We start from the raw sequence: 24,037 nt of genomic DNA on the forward strand, positions 1-24,037 counted from the left end.
TTTCGCCGTGGGAAGGAGGGGTAGAATTCCCAAATAGTCTTCTGAGAAGCTTTGGGAGCCGGGATTTTCACAAAGTAAAAACAGAAGATAAAGACAAGATAAGAGACACTGAACTGCGCCACAAGAAATTAATTTAGAAGAACTGTAGCTTGAAAGTGAAAAAAGACTTCTTCTCCTTTTTCTTCCTGGACTCTTTTTGGAAGAAAGGAGGGACTTAACCTAATGAAATATATTATTTTACTGTAGAAAAAACAGTTGTTTTATATATCTATATATATATATATATATATGTAAATAAACTTGTAAATATTTTTCCCTTCCCCCTGCAGAGGTGTGCTTGCCTGAAAGTTTCTCTTTAGTGTTGAGGTAAAATTGTGGGAGAGTGGGGGAAGCTTGGATTTTATTTTTGTGGGGGTCAAATCACCACACGGGGTCACCAGGCCAGTATTTCATGTTCCCAGCTCAAAGATTTTGGGTTTTTTCCCTGCTCAGGTAACGGGGTGGCTCTGCCTCTCGGAGCCTTTTGCTTGGAGGAGAGGATAAATGAGGGTTTTGATGTAAAAAAACCCAAATGATGATGAAGTTGCTCTTTAAGCTCAGTTTATTCCCCAAGATCTGGCTCTGGCAGGTCCTCCCTGGGCCCTCGGAGCACTGAGCTGCCCTCCCGTTGACTCTGCACGCTGGGACCTCATCCATGACATTTTTTACAGCAATATTTCCTCCCAAATTGCCTTTGCAAAAGACTCTCTTTATTCCCCTCATCACAAGCCCTGCCTCATTTTCAGCAGAGAGCCGAACTCTCCCTCTCCTGCATCCCCGGGCCTAATTATTAAACAACCCTGTCAAAGTATTCGGTCGTTTGCAGATATTTTACTCACAATTAGAAGTGTGAATGAGCTCCATTAGGACTCTCATATCCTTTATGCTCGGCCTGACATTTGGGGAGCTGTTTTATTACAGCTGCCACTCTGGGAAATGGGGCTGCCGCAGTTAAGCACCAATAATGGTGTTATTGACCCCAATTTTATGAACGCAGGAGGATGTCTGGATGTTACACTCTCAGCTATCCAGAGGGTTCTCACTGTCTCACACCGGTGCCTGCTCTGGGAGCTCCCATCCCTGACTTTTTTGTGGAAATGGGATTTTTTTTTTTCTCACTCCCTTAAGCTCAGGAAAACTTTTTTATTTATTTTTTTTTTTTTATGATAAAGTGTTTGCAGCTGCTTAACACAAAAACCAGCTCATCGAGGTAGTGAGGATTAAGGCTGAGATGAGGATTAATATGCCTGATGGCATCTTGATAAGCATCAAAGACAACTGGGGAATCCTCAGGGTTGTTCCCACTTCTGGAAGAGACTTGTGGCCCAGAGTCCTGGGGAAATCACTTCTCTGTTAATTCATTCTAAGACTGAGAGTGAAGTTCCCTTCCATGTCACCACCTCTCCCTAAATAATGGAATCATAAAAGGTTTGGGTTGGAAGGGACTTTAAAGATCATCCAGTCCCATCCCCTGCCATGGGCAGGGACACCTCCCACTAGCCCAGGTTGCTCCAACCCGGCCTTGGACACTCCCAGGCATGGGAATTCCCAGGTTCTTTGGGCACCTTCACCCTCATTGCAAGGAATTTCTTCCCAATATCCCACCTATCCTCGCCAGTCCTAATAAAATAATTCTGTGGAAGTTTATAAAAACCCTTTACATTCACTTTAACCTTAATAATTGAAGCCTTATCACGTCCATCCCAGTACAAACACGCTGGGAAAAGTCTTCCCAGTGCTGCCACGAGGTCCAGGGGCATCTTCCCACCCTGAACAGAGAGGATGAGATATTCCATGGATGTTCCACCCCTGAGGCCTCTGAGACCCGGCAGGGAGCAGGTGCCCCAGGACAAGTCATTCCCAGTTTCCTCTGAATGAATCATTCCTTCAAAATGATTCTGGATCTTGCAGGAGATCAAAAGCACTGGCTCCTACCCCGGAATAACCCATTTTTCTTGGGATCCAAACAGGATCCAACTTCCAGGGATGGGACTGTCAGTGCTCCTGCCCAGTTTCTCCGCATAAACATCCACAAAGTCCTGCCCTGAGAGGTTCCACAGGTTGTCCACCTGATATCTCCATCTTGCACCACTCCAGAAGATCCAACAAGCCTTAGAATTTTTAGGAAAGCCAATCCTTGTTACTCCAGGAAGGATTATTCCCTAAAAATTCTAAGCTTTGCAGGATCTTCTGGAGTGGTACAAAGCGGGTTTTCAGATTTAACTGCTGAGCTTCAAATCCCTGTTTTCAACTTCTTTGTCTCCCTGCCCAACCCAAACCTCCCACAAGGAACAATTCCAGCCCTGGAATGGCTTTGACCGTTATTCCAGCTCCGTTTGAACGTGCAGCACTCGGGTTTTCCAAGGATTGGCTTTGCTAAAACCAGATCTTTGCTTACAGAGCAGATCAAAACCTCCTTTGGCAGCAGCAGCTCCCGAGGAATTGTTCCTCTGGCAGCATTTCCCCAAAAAGCTTTTTTGAGGTCACAGGAAGAACAGTGCAGACAATTCCAAAAGGAGGAGCCCCAAACCCCTCCCGTGCTCCTCCCACAGCTCTGGCAGCACCTCCATGATCGGGCACATCAACAAGGGGTTTTCCAAGCCCTTTCTCCTCCAGTTCAATCCCAAAATTAGGGTTGGAGGGACAAGGCAGCAGGCATTCTGTGATTCCATGGAATGGAAGGGAAGCTTACCCAGCTTCCCTGGGTAAGCTGATTCCCATCAAGGGTAGAGATCCCAGGGAATCTGATCCCCTCCCCCAGTTATAAATCCCAGGGAATGCTGATTCCCATCAAGTTTATAAATCTTAGGGAATGCTGATTCCCACCAAGGCTGCAAGTCACAGGGAATGCTGATTACTTCCAAGGGTAGGGATCCCATGGAATGCTGATTCCTACCAAGGTTAGAAATCCCAAGGAACATTGATTCCCACCAAGGTTAGAGATCCCAGGGAATGCTGATTCCCATCAAGGTTAGAAATCTCAGGGAATGCTGATTCCCATCAAGGCTGGAAGTCACAGGGAATGCTGATTCCCACCAAGGTTAGAAACCCAAGGAATGTTGATTCCTAGCAAGGTTATAAATCCCAATCTGCCCTTTGCCACCTTCCCCCATCCTCAGCCACCAGGAGCTGGTCCCGGCTCCTCTCTCCAAGCCTGGCTGAGGGGGTTGCTTTTCCCAGGGAATTGCTTTCCCCAGAGCCTGGAGCAACCCAAAGGGATGTCATGGATTCCCAGGATGGTTTGGGGGCAGGGAATGGACCTTGAAAACCATCTCATTCCACCCCCTGGACCCCTTCCACTAGCCCAGGTTCCTCCAACCTGCCCTTGGACACTTCCAGGGATGGAGCAGCCACAGCTTCTCTGCCCGACCTCTGCCAGGACCTCATTGTAACAAATTTCTTCCTTAAATTTAGCTTGAATCAACCCTTTCTAAATGAAATTAAATTAAATTGAACTTAATTTAATTTAATTTATTAATTTAAACCCATCCCCACAGGCCCTACTTTTTATTCCCCCTCTTTTTTACGAGTCCCCCTTAAGATCCGAAGTGTTGAATGTTCTGCTGGTTCAAAAGGGTTTAACCTCTGGAGATTCCTCTTTTTTTCTTCCCCCACTTCTGCTTGATTTCCACACACAGCTGGTTTTACAGCTCCCAGCCTTGTTCTTCCAAAGGCTGTTATCCCACTCCTTGTACTTGGAACCCTCCAGAGCTCCAGCTCTCAAACCCTCAAACCTCCTTGGTGTGACAGAGCCTTTGATTCGAAAAGTGTCGCCAGGAATGGTCCCCAATCCCTCAGGGATCGGAGGAGGGGGGAAGTCACAACCTCCAGGAGGCAGGTTCTGGTTCTGGGAAGGCCGATAAAAAACCAGCCAAAGTTACCTGAGCTCTAAAATATCAAACCAGCAGCAAGTTCAAAGCCTGGTTTGAGCTTTTCTCCACTTTCAAGGCTCTGTGAGGAACAAAGCAGCGACTGTGGTTTAATTAGAGCCTCAGAATTCCCGCGTTTCTCCTGCCAGTTCAGCTGTAATTTTTGGAGTACCCATCCTTCGTGGAAATAAAGACCTGGCAGCCTGAAATCCCATTTTTGTGCGGGCATTTTAGACACACTGCTGCTAAAATATCCTTAAATCTGCCTCTCCCTGCACATCAGCCCCTCCAATCCTCCCCAGCCACATCCCAGGGAATGATGTTGATCCCCTCTTGACTCATTCCGTGACAAATCCTTAATATATTTTTTTTTCATGACCAGGCCTGGCTGGTCATGACTTTTCCTTCCTCAAAATTGTCTTTTCAGCTGTGGGGTTTTTTTTCCTGGAATATTCAACATTCTCTCAGCTGAGGTCACCAAGCTCAAAGGAGATGCAGGAACCAGGATGGGACCTCATTTCTGACACAGCTGCATATTAATGTAAAATATTTATTTATGTTAAAGTCATATTTAGATTACTGAAAGTAATGTTATTACTTAAATATATATTTAATCAAATATATGTTTAATTTTAAAATACACACACCTGTATATTTATTTTAAATATTTATTTATTTTAAAGTGATTTTTATATTACTTAAAGTAATATTATTACTTAAATAAATATTTAATTAAATGTATATTTAATTTTAAAATACACACATCTGTATCTTAATTTAAAATATTTATTTTAAAGTAATATTTAGATTACTTAAAGTAGTATCATTGTTATGTCATGTCATATCATTACTGAATATATATTTAACTAAATATATATTTAATTAAAAATATACACATCTGTATATTTATTTTAAACAGTTATTTATTTTAAAGTGATTTTTATACTACTTAAAGTAATATTATTACTTAAATATATATTTAATCAAACATATGTTTAATTTAAAAATACACACACCTGTATATAATTTAAAATACTTATTTATAATTTATAATTTATAATTTACATTTATAATATAAATGTAAAGTAATATTTAGATTAAAGTTGTATCATTGTCATGTCATGTCATATCATTACTGAATATATATGTAACCAAATATATATTTAATTAAAAATACACACCTGTATATTTATTTTAAATACTTATTTTTTTAAAGTAATTTTTATATTACTTAAAGTAGTATTATTACTTAAATAAATATTTAATTAAATATATATTTAATTTAAAGATACACACACCTGTATATCAATTTAAAGTATTTATTTTCAAGTAATATTTATATAACTTAAAGTAATATTATTACTTAAAGTAATATTATTACTTAAATAAATATTTAATTAAATATATATTTAATTTAAAAATACACACCTGTATATTAATTTAAAATATTTCTTTTTTTAAAGTAATATTTATTTTACTTAAAGTATTATTATTAATATATATTTAACTAAATAGATATTTAATTAAAAATATACACATGTATATTTAAGTACTTATTTATTTAAAAGTGATTTTTATATTACTTAAAGTAATATTATTACTTAAATAAATATATGATTAAATATATATTTTGTTAAAAATACACACCAGTATATTTCTTTTAAATACTTATTTATTTCAAAGTAATTTTTATATTACTTAAAGCAATATTATTACTTAAATATTTAACTAAATATATATTTAATTAATAATACACACCTGCATATTTATTTTAAGTACTTATTTATTTTAAAGTGATTTTTATATTACTTAAAGCAATATTACTACTTAAATAAATATTAAATATATATATAATTAAAAATACAATATTATTATCACGCCACAGCACTGAGTTACTGGGTGGGAGCTGCAGTGACCCCAACAGGGATTTTTCTTGTTGTTTAGGAAGAAAAAACCCCTTTTGAATATTTTTTTAATCCTCTCCTGAACCTGTTTGTCATCGGGAGACGGAGTTGGAGGAATTCAGCCCCTGCCATGAGCCCAGGCCAGGGATGACAGGAATGGTGAGTGATGTGCTGGGTGGTTGATGAGGCCGTGCAGGAGGCCTGACATCTCTGCATTCCCCTTAAAAGAAAATAATAATAATCAAAATAATCATCATTTGAGGCTGTTGAAAAGCTCTGGCAGAGCTGGAAAATGCCTCTCATTTCCCCACAGACACAAAGCAGCCTCTGCTCCTGCTGGGCTGCCTCTGGTTTTGGGGAGATCAGCCTGGGTTTGGTTGGTCCCTGATGAGGATGAACCCTAAAAACACTCTAAATCCATGGATCTGCCTCCTGCATCCTCATTCCCAGGCTCAGGAGCTCTACCAAGCTGTGTCCAAACCCCATGGCCATGGAACAGGGCAGGAGCTGAGGCAGGAGGACATTCCTGGTCTTGGGGTATCCCAGCCCTTCCTGCTAAGCCAGGAGCAAAGCCCAGCCCCAGCACACGCCCTCAGCCTCTGCTCCTGCTGGGCTGCCTCTGGTTTTGGGGAGATCAGCCTGGGTTTGGTTGGTCCCTGATGAGGATGAACCGTAAAACCACCCTAAATCCATGGATCTGCCACCTACATCCTCATTTCCAGGCCCAGGAGCTCTTCCAAGCTGTGTCCAAACCACCTTAGCCATGGCTCTGACACAGGGTAGGCCAGGAGCTGAGAAAGAGGGACATTCCTGCACTTGGAGTATCCCTAAGCCAGGAACAAAGCCCAGCCCCAGCACACACCCTCAACCTCTGCTCCTGCTGGGCTGTCTCTGGTTTTGGGGAGATCAGCCTGGGTTTCGTTGGTCCCTGCTGAGGATGAACCCTAAAACCACCCTAAATCCATGGATCTGCCACCTGCATCCTCATTCCCAGGCTCAGGGATATCCAGGGCTCTTCCAAACTGTGCCCAAACCACCATGGCCATGGCACAGGGCAGGAGCTGAGGCAGGAGGACATTCCTGCTCTTGGAGTATCCCTAATCCAGGGAGCAAAGCCCAGCCCCAGCACATGCCCTCAGCCTCTGCTCCTGCTGGGCTGCCTCTGGTTTTGGGGAGATCAGCTTGGGTTTGGTTGATCCTTGCTGAGGATGAACCCTAAAACCACCCTAAATCCATGGATCTGCCTCCTGCATCCTCATTTCCCTTTCCCTTTTTCCCTTTTCCTTTTTTCCTTTCCCTTTCCCTTTTTCCCTTTTCCTTTTCCTTCCCCTTTTTCCTTTTCCCTTTCCCCTTTCCCTTTTTTCATTTCCCTTTCCCTTTCCCTTTCCCAACTTTCCCTTCCCTCCCTTCCTTTCTCCCTTTCCTTCCTCTCTCCCTCAGACCCTCACAGTCTCCCAGCTCCAACTCCAACCTTCCTGGATGATTTCCAGCACTCCCAGCATCCAGTGCCCCCAGTTCCAGGGGCTTTGGGAGTCATTTCTCTCTTGTCTCCCAGAAATAACTCCTTGCTGTTCCACCAACACCAACTTTGGGACGACAGGAGACCCCCTGGGAATTCCAACAGCCCTGACTCTACTCCAGGCTTTTCCAAGAGATGTTTCCCGGGAGAGAAAGGCACCAGGGAGAGGAAGCAACAGTGAGGAATAACAAGGAGAAAAGCAAAGAGAAACCAGGAGTGGGAAATTCCTGCCCAGCAATTGTCCCTAATGAGGTTTGACTGTGTTAATGAACTGGGATGTGCCGTGGAGAGCTGGAGCTGCTGCTCATGGAAGGCAGCCAGGGAGGGAAAAAAATCTCATTTTCTCTGCGAACCTGCGGATCAGGGCAGGTCTCTGAGGCTTGGAGGGCAGGATCTGGGGAGATGGGAAGCTTTTCAGAGCCTGGGGCACAACCACAGGGGAATTTGGTTGGAATTTGGTTCCCATGAACTGCCTGCCTTCTTTCCTTCCTTCCTTCCTTTCTGCTTTCCTTCCCTCCCTTTTCCCCTCCCTTTTCCCTTTCCCTTTCCCTTTCCCTTTCCCTTTCCCTTTCCCTTTCCCTTTCCCTTTCCCTTCCCAAACCTTCCCTTCCCAAACCTTCCCTTCCCCAACCTTCCCAAACCTTCCCTTCCTAAACCTTCCCAAACCTTCCCAAACCTTCCCTTCCCAAATCTTCCCAGACCTTCCCTTCCCAAACCTTCCCAGACCTTCCCTTCCTAAACCTTCCCAAACCTTCCCAAACCTTCCCTTCCCAAACCTTTCCAAACCTTCCCTTCCCAAACCTTTCCTTCCCTTTCCAAACCTTCCCTCTCCCTCTTCCTCTCCCTCTCCCTCTCCTTCTCCTTCTCCTTCTCCTTCTCCTTCTCCTTCTCCTTCTCCTTCTCCTTCTCCTTCTCCTTCTCCTTCTCCTTCTCCTTCTCCTTCTCCTTCTCCTTCTCCTTCTCCTTCTCCTTCTCCTTCCTTCCCAAACCTTCCCTTTTTCCCTTTTCCCTTCTCCCTTCTCCCTTTCCCTTTCCCCTTCCCTTTCTGGAGTTAAGGTGCCAGGGGTGGAAGAGGAACAAGCTTTGCAGTGGAAGTTTTAACCTGGGAGCACAAGGAATCCCTTCTGTAACTTCTCCCTTTTCCTGATTTTTTTCTAAAAATACATCTCCTCTGGCTTGGATATTTAAACCCAGGGTCTGGATATTTAAATCCAGATTTCAACTAAACAGAGGAAAAATGCTGCTGACAACCTTTGGAACTCTGTGTTAAACTCAGTGGCTTCCACTTGTTTTTCCTTCCAATTTTTTCTTCTGGAAGTTTTAACCTCGGAGCACAAGGAATCCCTTCCACAGTTTTTCACTTTTCCTGATTTTTTTTCCTAAAAATAGAACTCCTCTGGCTTGGATATTTAAACCCAAGGACTGGATATTTAAATCCAGGAAATTTCAATCCCTTGGAACTCTGTGTTAAACTCAGGGTTTCCCAGTTATTTTTTCATGACAATTTTTTTCTCCTGGAAATTTTAACCTGGGAGCACAAGGAATCCCTTCTATAACTTCTCCCTTTTCCTGATTTTTTTCTAAAAATGGAACTCCTCTGGCTTGGATATTTAAATCTAAGGTGTGGATATTTAAACCCAGGGTCTGGATATTTAAATCCAGGGACTGGATTTCAACTAAACAGGGTAAAAATGCTGCTGTGACAACCCTTGGAATTCCTACTACAGTTTCCAGAGCCAGGGTTTGGAAAAGGATGGACAGGGGTGGATATTGGCTGGCCCAGGGCTCAGATGTGCAGGAATGAGAGATGTTGAGCCAACTCTGGGATTCCCTCATTTTCCCTTTGGACACGATTTCAACACACTTGGAAAAGGGAGTGTCCCAGTTTTCCACAGATCCTTTTCCTGCAGTTGGAGGGAAATAATCGAGGCTGGAACAACTTCCACCAGTTGTCTCTGGTTTAAAGGCTGAAACTCTGCCGAGTTGCTGCTTGAGAATCGTTCAAACAGCTTTAGTTGTCCTTCCTGAGGGACAGGATTCCCAGGAGGACCCTTCTTGAAGGCCAGGATTCCCAGGAGGACCCTTCCTGAGGGCTGGGATTCCCAGGAGAACGTTTCCATTCCAGGTGGTCACGGAGCACCACGGGAAACAGAGTCTGGGCACAGCCCAGCTCCAATCTGAAGTCAATCAAAGGGATATTCCCCAATTTATCTCCCCACTGGAAAAGTTTAGGTCTATTTTTAACCCTATAATAATAAATCCCCTCTTTTATATAATACCCCCCCTATTTTTAACCCTCAAAATAAAACCCAAGTAGAAGACAGAGATTTCCCCCAGAAGACAAAGGGTTCTAAGTCGCTCCAGAGGATCCAAAGACAAGTTTTTACAGAGGAAGAAGTGGGAATGAAATGTTCTCAGGGATCCTTTTTTAAACTCAAGGGACTCACAGACCTCAGAGGGACAAAGCAGCAGAGAAATCCAGGGGATGGGCTCAGCTCCAGCAAACCCAGCCAGGATCTGGATCTACAGTGGATTGTCTGGTTCCAGATCCACAGATCCACCTCCTTTATGGACCTCACTCTCCCAGAAACCTGTGGGAAGCTCAAGGCCCTGATGGGATGAAAACACCTGGGTATTTTGGAAGATACTGTTCAAGCTCTGATGGGGAATTTCATCCCAGAATCTGTTAATAATATAATAGAATCATGGAATAATAGAACGGTTTGGGTTGAAAGGGACCTTAAAAAGATCTTATTCCACCCCCTGCCATGGGCAGGGACACCTTCCACTAGCCCAGGTTGCTCCAAGCCCTGTCCAACCTGGCCTGGGACACTTCCAGGGATCCAGGGGCAGCCCTGGAGGTGCAAACAGAACCACAGCAGGCAGGGAAGCTGAAGAAGTCTTGGCACAAGCAGATGTTCCCTGGCCATGCTTTGTCCATTGAGGTGGACTCAACCCTTGGCAGGTTCTACCTCAACACCAGCCTGGTCTTTCCTCAGTTCCCTTCTTCACCAACTGCTGCCCCCTGAGTGGTTCTCCCACATCCTTGGCATGTTCAAGGTGGCACCAACAGCAAGGAAATCCAACCTGGGGGAGTTCCTGCAAGTTCCCATGTTAATGGAATCATAGAATGGTTTGGGTTGGAAGGGACCTTAAAGATCTTGTTCCACCCCCTGCCATGGGCAGGGACACCTTCCACTATCCCCGGCTGCTCAAGTCCCATCCAATCTATCCTTGGACACTTCCAGGGATCCAGGGGCAGCAGCAGCTTCTCTGGGCAGCCTGTTCCAACATTTTCTTGGCTCTGTTGACTCCTTCACCCAGACAAACGCGTTTTTCACCTCATTCCACGTGCAGATGTGCCCGAGTTTATCCGTGGGAGCCCTGTGATGTGGGAATGTGGCCGAGAGCACTGATGGCCACACAGGGAACCCCTTTTATCCCACGAATCCTTCCCCATTAGCACCTAAATTAAAGTCTGCCTGCACCACCAGCCAAGAGGGAGCCCAAAAGAGGAGAGAGAAGATTGATTTTGTGCATATTTTAAGTGCTCTGCGACTGCCAATGTTTATTTGGAGGAAAAATCAGAGTGAGCGAGAAGCGCCGAGGCTCCAAATGAAAATAACACGGGGAAATACATCTCTTTTATCATCGAATTATAGATTAAAATAGGAAACAGGGGGGAATAGAGAAACATATATCTCTTTGTGGAGGCTTTCTGTAACAATCACCATAAAATAACGTAGCAGGTACCTGACAGCTTAAATAAAGATGGGAGCTGAGGCTCCTATCGGCACATTTATCTCCTCTGATCCAGACAGAGTAAAGAGGCATAAAAAGCTGGATAATCACATCTTTCCTGCTCACCAGCTCCCAAACCAGAGGCAGATTTTATACTCAGTTACTCCACAGAATGTCAACATTGTTAGAAAACAAAAGCATCATGAAGGAACACTTTTTTCCCTCCTCCTTCACTCTTTTTTTCCCCTCCTCCTTCACTGTTTTTTTTCCCTCCCGCTTCACTTTCTTTCCCTCCTCCTTCACTCTTTTCTCCCCCTCCTGCTTCACTTTTTTCCTCCCTCCTTTGCTTTTTCCACTCTTCCTCCACTTTTTTCCCTCCTCCTTCACTCTTTTTTCCTTCACTCTTTTTTCCCTCCTCCTTCTCTTTTTTCCTTCTCTTTCATTCTTTTCTCCCTCCTCCTTCACTTTTCCCCCTCTTCCTCCACTTTTTCCCCCTCCTTCTTCACTCTTTTTTCCCTCCTCCTTCACTCTTTTTTCCCTCCTCCTTCTCTTTTTTCCTTCTCTTTCATTCTTTTCCCCCTCCTCCTTCACTTTCCCCCCTCTTCCTCCACTTTTTTCCCATCCTCCTTCACTCTTTTTTCCCCTCCTCTGCCACTTTTTTCCCTCCTCCCTCACCCTTTTCTCCTTCACTCTTTTCCCCTCCTCCTTAATTTTTTCCTCCTCCTCCATCACTTTTTTCCCCTCCTCCTTCACTCTTTTTTCCCTCCTCCCTCACTTTTTCCACTCTTCCTCCACTTTATTCCTCTCCTCCTTTTTTCCCCTCCTCCTCCACTTCTTTCCCCTCCTCCTTCACTCTTTTCCCCTTCCTCCTTCACTACTTTCCTCTACTCTTTTTTCTCTCCTCCTTCACTTTTTTCCCTCCTCCTTCACTCTTTCCCCTCTTTCTTCACTCTTTTCTCCCCCTCCTCCTTCCCTTTTTTCTCCCTCTTGCTTGAGGAGAGAGGGAAAAATCTTGGCAGCAGCAACCCACATTTTTTTTGGAAAACATTCACTTCTGAGTCACGAGGGAAGGTGACAATGAGAGTGACTGTCCACGTGTGGCTCAGAGCCAACCCCTCAGGCAGGTCACACCAGAGCTCCTGCCTTCCTCCCCTCCAGCTCCAGGGACTCCAGGGCCAGGGCTGAGGGCAGGAGTTCTCATTCCTGGGAGCAGGGAGGGTTTGGGAGGTGGAGAGGGTGAAATGGGGTCTAAGGTCCCACAAACGGGGTTGTTCTGCTGGAGAGGAGGAGTCACCTCCCCAAATATTAACAGGTAGAGCTGAAAGCCTGCCCAAAATCATCATCCACCACTGAGCCACCTCCCAGCCCCACCACCAAATGGCCATTGGTTGGCCAACTCCATCACCTTCAACGTGAACGTGGGATATGTGGGATGCAGGGAAAAAGGGGGAGCGGGAAAACTTTGGCCAAGTCTGGATTCCAAGTGCACCAGGCAGCAGAGCGACCCTGTGCCTGCTGACACTGTCCCTGTCCCAAAGGCTAAACCCAGGCCCCTGGTTTAGCTCCGGGACACCCCCAGGACCTGCAGATCCTGCACCATTTATCCCTCACGCCCACGACTCACGAGTCTCCTGAAAAAAATCCCACCCGGCCTCAGGCCCAGTTCAAACCGAGCCCCTGCGACTTCTCTTTCCATCAGAAACGGGGAAGAAAAAACAGCCCAAACATTTCACTCCAAACTTTTCCCTCTCCCTGCCTCCTGCTGTTGCTGTGTCCCCTCCCCTCCCTGTCTTACAGGAGTGTGACTAATCCTCTCCCTCCCCTCTCGCTGTTACCTTGAAGGTATTTATAGAGCAGGATCGTGTTCCCTCCTGTGCCTTCCTTCCCTTTTCAGCTCTGGGTAAGCAAAGAATCCTCAGGCATCTCTCACGTGGCTCATCCTTCCCGAGGTCGTGCTCAACCCAAGAAAGGTTTTACCTCTTGGAGAGGACACTTCAGGCTCTCCAAGAAGCTCCTGATGGGCTTGTTTTGCAAACACACGCCCCTGACCCCTCGCCGGCTCCCTGTGAGCGTTGGTTGCCACACACCTGCTTTAGGAAAAAGGGGATTTAACTGTTCCTGAGAAATCAGCCAGAGCTAAATAACATTTATTTCATGTTATCTCAGGTCACTGCCAGTGTTTTCTGCCTCCTGAGCTGGGAGCAGCGTGAAGGAAGATGAATGTAGGGGGTTGAAAGGGATTAAAGTGACACGTTTGTCCAACATCCTCTGCAGGTTGCCTGAGGGATGGGCAGTGCCTGCAGGGAAAGGGTGGCCTCAGTGCTGGGCCTAAATTAGTTAATTAATGACATTCAAAATCCTGGTCCAAATGCCCCAGCACTGCCTCGTTCATGTCATTAAACTCCCTTAATCCATGTTATTAAACTCTCTTCCCCTTCAGAGCGGAGCAATCCCTGGCAAACCCACTGGGAACGGGCCTTGGCTTGTGGTGTCTCCTGAGCAAAGCCCAGGAATTGCCTGGTTGGCCTTGGCCAAAACCCCCTCAGGGATTTTAACAGCTGTGCCAAGCAAATTCCCATTGCTCCAAAGGCTCCTGGGCACTGTGTGACCCCTGTGACCTCCAGCAGAGTCAACAAGTCCAGGTAGTTCCAACCATCAGGTCCATGAAACATCTGGAAATCTCCTGTTGGATTTCTTCCCTCCTCTTTAAGCCACGGAAAAATACCTTCCCTAGGAAAATCTGGGGGTTGCAAGTACAAAAACAAGGCAGTAAACGATGTTTTAATCTTATTTTCTTTTCTTTCATGTTTTTTTTTTTTAGCTGGATAAATTGAAATGATGGTTCCTTGGCTGCTCCCTCCCATCACCAGGTGCTTTCTTGGAGGACAAGAAACCTTGGTGGCTCAGGTTGGGCTCATCTCACTGAACTCAGAGTAAAATCAAGGAAAAATCTGAAATTATCACCTTGATTTGCTTTGTAGCCCTTGGAAATAACACCAGTGTGCAGGGAGGGTAAATGTCCCTTTGGACTCGTCTCCAGGATTCAATGGAAAAGCTCAGGAGAGCAGGTGAAAACCAGGAGTGGTGAAACCTTCCATCTCCTGCCAGGACCATCCCTGACCAGTGGGTGGGCAGAGGAAAAATGGGAAACAAATTCCATTCCCCTTCCTGTCCGAGGCCCCTCTGGGAAGCCCATTTTTGATTTTCTGAACAAAAGCAGGTGAAACAAAAGAGGAACATCTGGGCCTTTATTTCAGCCCTCGTTTTTCTTCCCCTGGAATTATCTTTAATAAGCACTTTATTTTCCCCTCTCTGTCTTTCATTTCAATTTTTTTCCAGCCCTGATTTGTCACTGTTGTTCCAAAGCCAAATTGCACCAAAAGCTCAGTATTTTTTTGTCCGGGAAATGAGCTTCTGTTTTCCAACCTCGCTCTTCTATCAGAGACTTTTGCACCCCTGAATTAAAACCCTTTGACAGAGCACATCCCTAATCCCAGGGCAAGGCAGGATCACTGATCCTTGTGTAGGGAATCTGGGAAGATTTTCAGAGCAGATTAATCCCTTGAACTCAGTTTCTGACTGAGCACCAAAACAAGAGCACCAAAACAAGAGGGTTGTAGGCACAGCAAAAAATCCCATTGTTCCTGAAATTTGGATCCCTCCTTCCTACAAACACCAACAGCCTGGCTCAAACCCTGGTTCTGCCTCACAGGAATTTCTCTTCCCTTAAAAATATCCTTATTTTACACTGTGGCACACCAGAAACAGGTGCTGTAATTCCTCATCCCATGGGATGACATCCAACCCATGGATTAAACACTTTTGGGGGGGATTCACCAGATTTCTTTTTGCTGTTTGGGGCTTTTTTTTTTTGTGGTTCCTGTGTTTGTCAGTTTGGGTTTTTTTGCCGCAGCCCTTCCATTATAATTAAAATTATTGGTCCTGTGATACCATCTAACGACCTCAATTAGAGATCTGCACCCCCTGGAGTCAGGTACTTAATTACTCCCAGGCTTTCCAGCTTTCCAAAACACATTAAGGATTGGCCTGGCTGGGTCTGGAGGGGGGAGGGATGAAGCAATAGCAGGAGAGGGAGATAAATTCCCATCATTATTCCCAGGAGGGTGGTAACTCTGAAGCTGCTTTTCCCTGGATGTGTGTCCACACTCCACACTGATGGATGAGTCCCCGAGCTGTCACTTCACCTGCAGCCTCACATCCCCTTTTGCAGGCAGGAGAATCCAACCCTTAGGGCTTCCCTGGATCCAGAACATCCCTCAGACCTTTAGAGTCCTGCACTTTTCCTCCTCCCAGCTCCTGGATTCCCTGTTAAGCTTCATCTGCATCTTCTGTCCAACACCTCAGGAGCCTCTTCTCCTCTGCTCCAGGGAGAAGATTCAGACCAGATCCAGACCAGAATCAGCTCGAGACCTTCTCCAGTGTCTGCCTTCCCAAATTTCTGGCCCTGATGGAAAAGTCTTGTGGTGCAAGTTGAATGAAGTTCCCAAAACAGCAGGAGAGCTTCCAAGGCTGTATCCTAGAGGAAGTTCCTCATCTGCATCTCAGGACATTTCCTTTAGTTTTTCCCTCCAATTAACATCCTAAATGATCACAAACAGGAGATAAAATTTCTAATGGAAGAGGGACAATCAGGAAATTCTTTGGGAATGTGGCACCCAACCACCCTTCAGGAGTTTCTCAGGGCAGCACTTGTGGTTTTAAGGTTTGCTGACAAGTCTCCAGGTGATCCCACCACCTTCCCAAAGGGAAACCTGCTCTTCTCCCTTCCTTGAAGTAGCCAGATGTTGTCCAGGTTGAAATCAAAGCTTTTATGCACAGAATCATGGAATCATGGAGTGGTTTGGGTTGGAAGGGACCTTAAAGACCATCTAATTTCTACCCCCTGCTGTGCTCAGGGACACCTTCCACTAGCCCAGGTTGCTCCCAGCCCCATCCAACCTGGCCTTGGACACTTCAATGGAATTACTTAGGTTGGAAAACACCCCTGAGATCACTGAATCCAACCATTTCACATTTTTCCTGCATCAATTCCCTGCCAAAGAGCGAGTCCCACAGTCCTGCCCAAACCTGGGGGTTCGGGGTGCTGAGGGGTTCGGTACCACAACCACACCTCATCCATGGGGAAGGTGTTGTATTCCCAACTCACAGCTCCAGTCCTTCCCTATTCCACCTCCTTACAAGGCAGAGAACACACATTCCCTTGGGGGTTTTTATGGACTGTGAGCACCCAGAGCACCTTTCCCACGCCGGAAGGGAAGCTCTGCTGGGACGACTCCAAAAGATGCCGTGGCTGTGACAGGCAGCCCAAGGGGAGCACTTTGCCTCTCCAGAAGCCTCTCAGCACCTCTCAAGGGTTCTGTGCCCTCACCAAAAAGAAGAAACAAACCTCTTGGGAGAGGAGGGGAAAAAAAATGTACTGTGCAACTGCTGCAACTCGTGTCAAATCAACCAAACCCCTGCCAGGAGGAGGGAATTCCTCACTCAGGCAAACCCAGCCTTTCTGAGGCTTCACACAAACAGGCCACAAGTGATTTTGATTCATTCCAAAGCCTGCCTAATCACTCAACATGCAGGTTTGTTCTGCTCCCCATTAGGAGGTGGCAAACACGTTGTCTTCACCCCCAGCCTTTGTTAGAAAAGGTGGTTTGTGGGGATTTATGTCACCTCGTGACAGGTTTTGAAGGTGCCTTGCGCTGTACACACCAAATATCAAAGGGAAGCACCAGGCAGCAACAAAGGGAAAAATGCCCAGGGACAGATGCAGAACATAAAAATGACAAAATTAGAGAATCATAAAATCATAAAATCCCAGAAGAACAGAATGGTTTGGGTTGGAAGGGACCTTCGAGACCACCCAGTTCCACCCCCTGCCATGAGCAGGGACCCCTTCCACTGGAATGAGCAAGGGACAGGAAAAAATTAAAGTTGTAATCATGGTGGAGGTGACAATTATGGGGGGTCCAGATTGGGCAGCAGAGAAAAAAAAAATTAAAGCAAAGCCCTCAATAAAGGCTGGAACAGTAAAAGGAGACGAACTGAGAAATTCAAACCCCTTTTTGACTGATTTGTGTCAAGTTCTCACAGAAATGACCACGTGAGCTCTGCACAAGTGGTGGCACAGACATCAGCTCTGCTCCAAAAAATTCCCAGCCATCATCCAGGTGAAGGCTCCTTTGCCATGAGGCTGGAGCTGCCCTGTGTTTCCCTGGCTCTGACTGATCCAGGAGGGTGGGATTTCCCAGGTGGTCTCTGCAGAGGCACCGGCCACACTCACTTCACACAAAGCTTGGGGCAAAGCCCGATGGTTTTACAGGGATTGTGCTCAATTCACCATCTCTCAAGGCCTCCTGGAGCTCTCCTGAGACCTGGCCTGAACTTTTGCTGGGTCCAGCTCACCTCTGAGGCTCCAGGACTCCCAAAATTGTTCCTGTTGGTGCCCGTCTGAAGAGCTGAGCGCTTCCCACAGGCACTTCCAACCCTTGGGGGGTTTGCAGGAATTACTGGCTCAGCTCCCTGGGGGCAGAAAAGACCTGAAACAGGTGAGCTCAGTGTCTCCTGCTGCACAAACCACCTGCAGTTAAAGCCCTGTAGCTCGGACAGGAACATTAAAGCTGAGTTTTAACTCCAGTTACGCACTTGGCCTTTGGTTTTCCACTGCACAAGTGACAGGAAGAGAGGAGGAAAAAGCAAAACCCACCCGTTTCTCAGGTCTTAACTCACAGCCCTTCAGCATCTGGAGCTGTTTAAAAACTCTCATCCCAAAGGCATCCTGGACTGCCATCCCCTTTGGGGGGAGGGAATAGATGGCTGAGCCTGGGGCTGTATGAACTGTGAGCAATCTGATCCCCCTTTTGGAAGAAACTCCAGGAAACCTGTCCCATCCCTCCCTCCTCACAAACCAGCTGCCTGCACCTGTGTGTCAAGGAGCCCCTTCCAACCCACGTGTCAGCGTGGGGAGTGCTGATAACTCTGCCAGAGCTCTCAGGGAGGAATCACAGGCAGGATTTTCCAGTAAATCAAAACCACGGCACAACCGGTGTCACTGCACCTTTCATGCAAACTGCTTCCCAGATGGATTTGAAGAGGAAAATGGAATCATGGAATCACTTAAATTGGAAAAGGTCTCCGAGGTCATCGAGTCCAACCATCCCCCAGCACTGCCAAGGCTACCACTGACCCCTGTCCCCAGGGGCCACATCCACAAGGATTTTAAATCCCTCCAGGGATGGGGACTCCACCACTGCCCTGGGCAGCTGTGCCAGGGCTGGACAAACCTTTCTAGGAAGAAATTTTCTCCAATATCCAACCTAAACCTCCCCTGGCACAGCTGGAGGCCGTTCTCTCTCCTCCTGTCCTTTGTTCCCTGGGAGCAGAGCCCGACCCCTCCCCCAGTCAGGGAATTGCAGAGCCAGAAGGTCCCCCCTGAGCCTCCTTTTCTCCTGTGGAAGAAGGAGATGGATTCCCATGGAGGGAGGAGGAAAGAGATGAGACTTGAGGGTGGCAGGGTGGGACCAGGGCAGTTTTGAGCTGGGATTATGTATCTATTCCAAGAGGATATCCAGGGAAACACTATTTTTCTCCATGAGGACCACGAGGTTTATTCAGTCTCTCCCTCTCTGGGGGTCATTCATTCCTTCAAGCCACAGGCAGCTCAATCCCAGTTCTCCCAACAGCTCCAGTCTGGTGGAGCAGAGAGTGCAGGAGACGACCAGGACACTCCAGAGGTGTGTCCATGCCCTGCACCTTCATGGATGCCATTCCCAATGGAAGGGAAGGCTGTGTCACTGCTGAGTGACTGAAAGAGAACTTCTCACCATAGAACCACAGGACACTTTGGGTTGGAAGGGACCTTTTTAGGGTCATTTAGTCAAAAATCCCCCGTGATGGGCACTGACATCTTCAACCAGACCAGGCTGCTCAGAGCCACACCCAGCCTGGCCTCAAATGCTTCCAGGGCATCCACCACCTCCCTGGGCAGCCTGTGCCAGGGTTTTCCCATCCTCATTGGAAAAGTCTTGTTTACCAAGACTTGCTTTACTTGCCTCAGCTCTGGCAAGATGCAGGAAGATGCCTGGGAATATCCATGAGGATAATAACCTTTCCTAACACCCACCCCAGCTCCCCACAGCTCAGCAGCAGCTGTGGCTTCACTTGGGATCAGACCCAAATCCTGGAGGGCTCACAGGAGGTTTAAGTGTGGTGTGACCTTAGAAGGTCCCTGTTTTTCCTGAACACTCATTTTTTTTCCCTGTGGCAGCCCCAGGTTCTCCTCCAGCCAGGATAAAGGGAGGCTTCACTGATGGAAACTCTTCCTGCTCTCCATAAAACAATCCTTGCCCTGGACATTCCCCCTGCCCGCTCACACCCAACTTAGTTTTCCTCCTTTTCCACCTCCAGGACCAAATGTCCATCCACAGCTCCACTTCCCACCCTCCCTCTTCAAACTCATCCTCTCAACCAGGATGTTCTCCCAGGAATCCAGTCCCACCAGAGCCACATTTGAACCTTGGAAGCCGTGATGGACAAAGAGGTGAAGGCACCGGAGGAGGTGGAATTGTCCTCCCAGCCCTATTCCCTCTCCCGCTATCCCAGCTCCCAGCATCCAGGATTGAAGTTCACTGCCAGGAGGTGTTGCCAGAGGGGATTTTGACAGATGCTTTTGAAACAAGGGAGCAGCAGCTTGACAGGAACAAGCTTTTCATAGTTTCCTTCCTTTTGATTTTTTTCCCTGTGAAACGTGTTCTTCCAAAATAAAAAAACCCACAACTCTTTTAGCAGGAGAACTACCTTTCAATTTGTCCTCTTTCACTTCTGGGCCGAGAAGAAAGAGGTCATTTATATATTTTTGAAGGAAGCAGAAGGAATATAAAGTCCACTAGAGGGAAAGAGAAGTCATGGATATCTCGGGAGCAGGGGGACTTTCATCAACAAGGTGGCAAACCCGGGCGACATTACGAGTCATGTTTAAAAATGACCAAGTGGAAAGTTATAAAAATGAACAAGCCTTGTGTGGAAAATGATGGAGGGAATTTCAGGCACGATACAAGTCATCTGTGAAAACTGCCAGGAGAGCAGGGAAGACATTTCTGTCTCCAAAAGCAAAATAAAACACTACTCGCAGTAATTCATACTAATTATTAGCCTTAAGTAGTACTAATTTTTACCCAGCTGTAATTACTATTTAAGGCTCTGGGGGGGAAAAAAAGAAAAAAAAAAAGGACTTTCTGGATGTGGGAAGATCCTTGCAGAGGAATTTGCAGAGTGTTTGAGGGCAGCCTGTTGAGGGAGAAGTTTTATTTCTCCTCTGCACCGACACGGGGAGACATAAATATCCCATTCCTATTGATGCAAATAACGGATTGCTCCTGTCAGAACTGCCAAAGCCACTAATTTAAGGAGCATTTCCCTCACAAGCACAGATGCATTTTTCAAGAGGTTTGGTTGTTTTGGGTGTTTTTTAGGTTTTGCTCTTCCCCCCCCGGGATCTGAGTTCCCAAACCAGGTGAAAAATCCACCGGCTGATCTCCGGTGTTTGATTTCAGCAGTGAGGAGCCCGTGGGAAGCACAGGCCAGGAATTATGGAAATGGCTGCGGGAAGAAAAACTTGCCAGGGAGGGAAAGGCAGCAGCTGTGGGCAGGAGAAAAGCCAGATGGCATTTGGGGATCCTGCCCTCCATCCCAACAGTCCAGAACTGCCTCTTGATCCCATGGGGACCTCACAGCAAACTCCAGCTTCCAACTCTGCCCAGACTTTCCTTCTCATCCTTTCATTGTCATTTTGTTAGTGTGTCCTCTGAGATCTGAGTGCTTTGGGGGTGGTTACAGGTGTAAAATTAATTCTAGTAATTATACTCTTCATATTTAACTCTATCAGTGCTTTCTAGAGCATGGATTTTCCATAAAGCCTTCCTGAATTCCTCCCCACTGCCCTGGGAGGGGGATTTTCAGCCAATGCCACCAATCCAAGCAAATATCTGTGACAACCCATGGGGACCTCACAGCAAACTCCAGCTTCCAACTCTGCCCAGACTTTCCTTCTCATCCTTTCATTGTCATTTTGTTAGTGTGTCCTCTGAGATCTGAGTGCTTTGGGGGTAGTTACAGGTGTAAAATTAATTCTATTAATTATATTCTTCATATTTAACTCTATCAGTGCTTTCTAGAGCATGGATTTTCCATGAAACCTTCCCGAATTCCTCACCACTGCCCTGGGAGGGGAGTTTTTAGCCAATGCCACCAATCCAAGCAAATATCTGTGACAATCCATGGGGACCTCACAGCAAACTCCAGCTTCCAACTCTGCCCAGATTTTCATTCTCATCCTTTCATTGTTGTTTTGTTAGTGCAGGGATTGATGTGTCCTCTGAGATCTGAGTGCTTTGGGGGTGGTTACAGGTGTAAAATTAATTCTAGTAATTATACTCTTCATATTTAACTCTATCAGTGCTTTCTAGAGCATGGATTTTCCATAAAGCCTTCCTGAATTCCTCCCCACTGCCCTGGGAGGGGGATTTTCAGCCAATGCCACCAATCCAAGCAAATATCTGTGACAACCCATGGGGACCTCACAGCAAACTCCAGCTTCCAACTCTGCCCAGACTTTCCTTCTCATCCTTTCATTGTTGTTTTGTTAGTGTGTCCTCTGAGATCTGGGCAGTGCTTTGGGGGCTGCTTACAGGTATAAAATTAATTCTATTAATTATATTCTTCATATTTAACTCTATCAGTGCTTTCTAGAGCATGGATTTTCCATAAAGCCTTCCTGAATTCCTCACCACTGCCCTGGGAGGGGGATTTTCAGCCAATGCCACCAATCCAAGCAAATATCAGGGGACACCACGGCAGCAAAATTAACTTCCCCAAAGCCATGTCCCTGTCCCCAGCCGTGTGCTCCCATTCTGTCCTTGCTGCTGGCACTGACATTCCTGTGGCTGCTGGAGAGACAGGTCAGGGAGCTGATCTGGCTGAAAAGAGCTGGAGGAAAATAAAAATAGTGCTCCAAACCTCTAACATTCCTGCTCTGGGTCACCCTGAGTGCCTGTGCCACCAGGGAGCTGGGTATGAAGGGGCAGCAGTTTTCCAGCCAGGCTGGATGATGGTGATGCTGCAATCCCACCTCAGAGAGCCCTGATCTCTCCCAAGCCCTGCCTCCTGCACTCAGGATCATCCCAAAAATGCCAGGGACACACACACACACCCCAAAACAAGGCACTCCCACTGCAGCCCACATGGCTGGGAATGGAGTGGATGGAGCTGGGAATCGCCAGCTTTGCAGCTGCCACCTCCAGCCTGGCACCCCCAGTCCCTGCAGGGACATCTGAATGCCCATCCACGACAAAAACATCCCCCAAATTATCTGGAGAGCAGGCTGAGGCCATCCAACAGCACCTGCTGGGGTGGGGCTGTGCCTGCAGGGGTCAAATGCCAGCTCAGGGATGAAAAGGTCCTTCTGGAGACCTCAGGATCAGGGGGCCAAAAGGGGAATAGAGGCTCATGGTTTGCTCTGGTTGGGCTGGAGGTGATGAGTGTATCCCAAACACCTGGCTCCTGTTCCCAAGTGCTTTGCTGACAATGGAAAACCGGCCATTTGCTCCTTTCTCCAAGTCCACTCTCTCCGGGGGAATCAATCGGGCTCCCAGGCGGTCAATCAGTGAGGCGTCAATCCAACCGCTTGGAAAACGCATCCCGAGGGACCTGGACTGCCACCCAGAGGTCCTGGGAGCCTTACAGGGAAAAATGCCCAGCTCTGAGGGAGGCTGAGACCTCCCCCAGCCCAGGGCACAGCCCCTGAGGGGCACAGCCCTCCCAGCCTGGGGCACGTCCAGCTCCCGGTGCTCTCCAAACCCCTGGAGCAAAGCATTCCCTGGCTGGAGATGGACCCTCCCGGGGGGTCCAATTCGTCTCCCTTCCCTCTATCCAGCCTTTGGGACTTGGAAGAGTTGCTGCTGCTGACATCTAGTGACAGGGAGAGCCGGCGAGAGGAATCACCTGGAGCTCTGACACAGCCTTTCCCACCGAGGGAAGATCCTGCTCGGGGGGTCTTTCCCGGGAGACGGGCTCCCAGCAGGAATGCTGGGCGTGCAGGGCGAGCCGCGACGTCCCAGCCACTTCCATGGATCCCAAGACCTTTTCCTCTCCCAGCGGCCAGCGGCGCATCCCAGTGCCTGCCTTCCCAAAAAACCTTTCCCGGTCTATGTAAGCACAGGCTCAACCTCGGGGTTGGGAAGCACAGGGAGAGAGGGGGGAAAAATCCCTCAAGGGGAAGTGTCGGGGAGGAGAAAAAAATCCCCCAAGGGGAGGTGTCGGGGGGGCATCCAGACAGTTCCCAACCCCTGTAGCCTCTTCACCCACGGCTCTTTCTCCCCGGGAATTCCGCGCAGGAGAAGCGCCCGCTCGGAGCTAAGGAGAAGGAGGATGCGGGCGGGATGCTCAAAGCTCGGGAGCTGCAGATTTCCCCGCGGTATCCCACGGGGGTCAGCGCCTCCCAGCCACGCCAGCGGAGCAGGGACGCCTTTGGAGCATCCATAGGGATCGGGGGAGGCATCTTGGGGTCCTTAGTGCGAAAACAAAGCCCTGCGGACGGCTCAGTTTTGGGGGGCGTGAGGAAATCTGCAGCGGGAAGCTCCGAACGGACACGCAGACACACACACAGACAGACGCCGGGGTCGGGTCGGCGCTCAGGACGCGCTGCTGTGGTGACAGCGCGGTGACAGAGCCGGGGCTGCCCCCCCTGCCCCCCAAACCCCGACATTTTCCAGCCTGGGCAGCACCGCGGGGGCTCCCGGCGCTCTGCAAAACCTGCCTCCCCCCCCCTCCCCAGCTGCTCTTCCCGAGGGAGAAATTCCTTAATTCCCGGGGTAAAGCGAGCCGTTCCCGCGGCAGACAGGACTATCCGGAGCGACGGGAGAGAGCAGAGCAGAGCAGACAACGCGAAGCTGGTGCTC

General features: G+C 47.6%; 1 protein-coding gene across 1 annotated transcript in view; it reads right to left on the reverse strand.

Annotated features, from left to right (window-relative positions):
- GFRA4 (GDNF family receptor alpha 4) overlaps positions 1-24,037 on the reverse strand; it is a 74,391-nt gene that overhangs the window by 49,703 nt on the left and 651 nt on the right.

The sequence above is a fragment of the Pseudopipra pipra genome, chromosome 4 (assembly GCF_036250125.1).
Source record: "Pseudopipra pipra isolate bDixPip1 chromosome 4, bDixPip1.hap1, whole genome shotgun sequence".
NCBI lineage: Eukaryota > Metazoa > Chordata > Aves > Passeriformes > Pipridae > Pseudopipra > Pseudopipra pipra.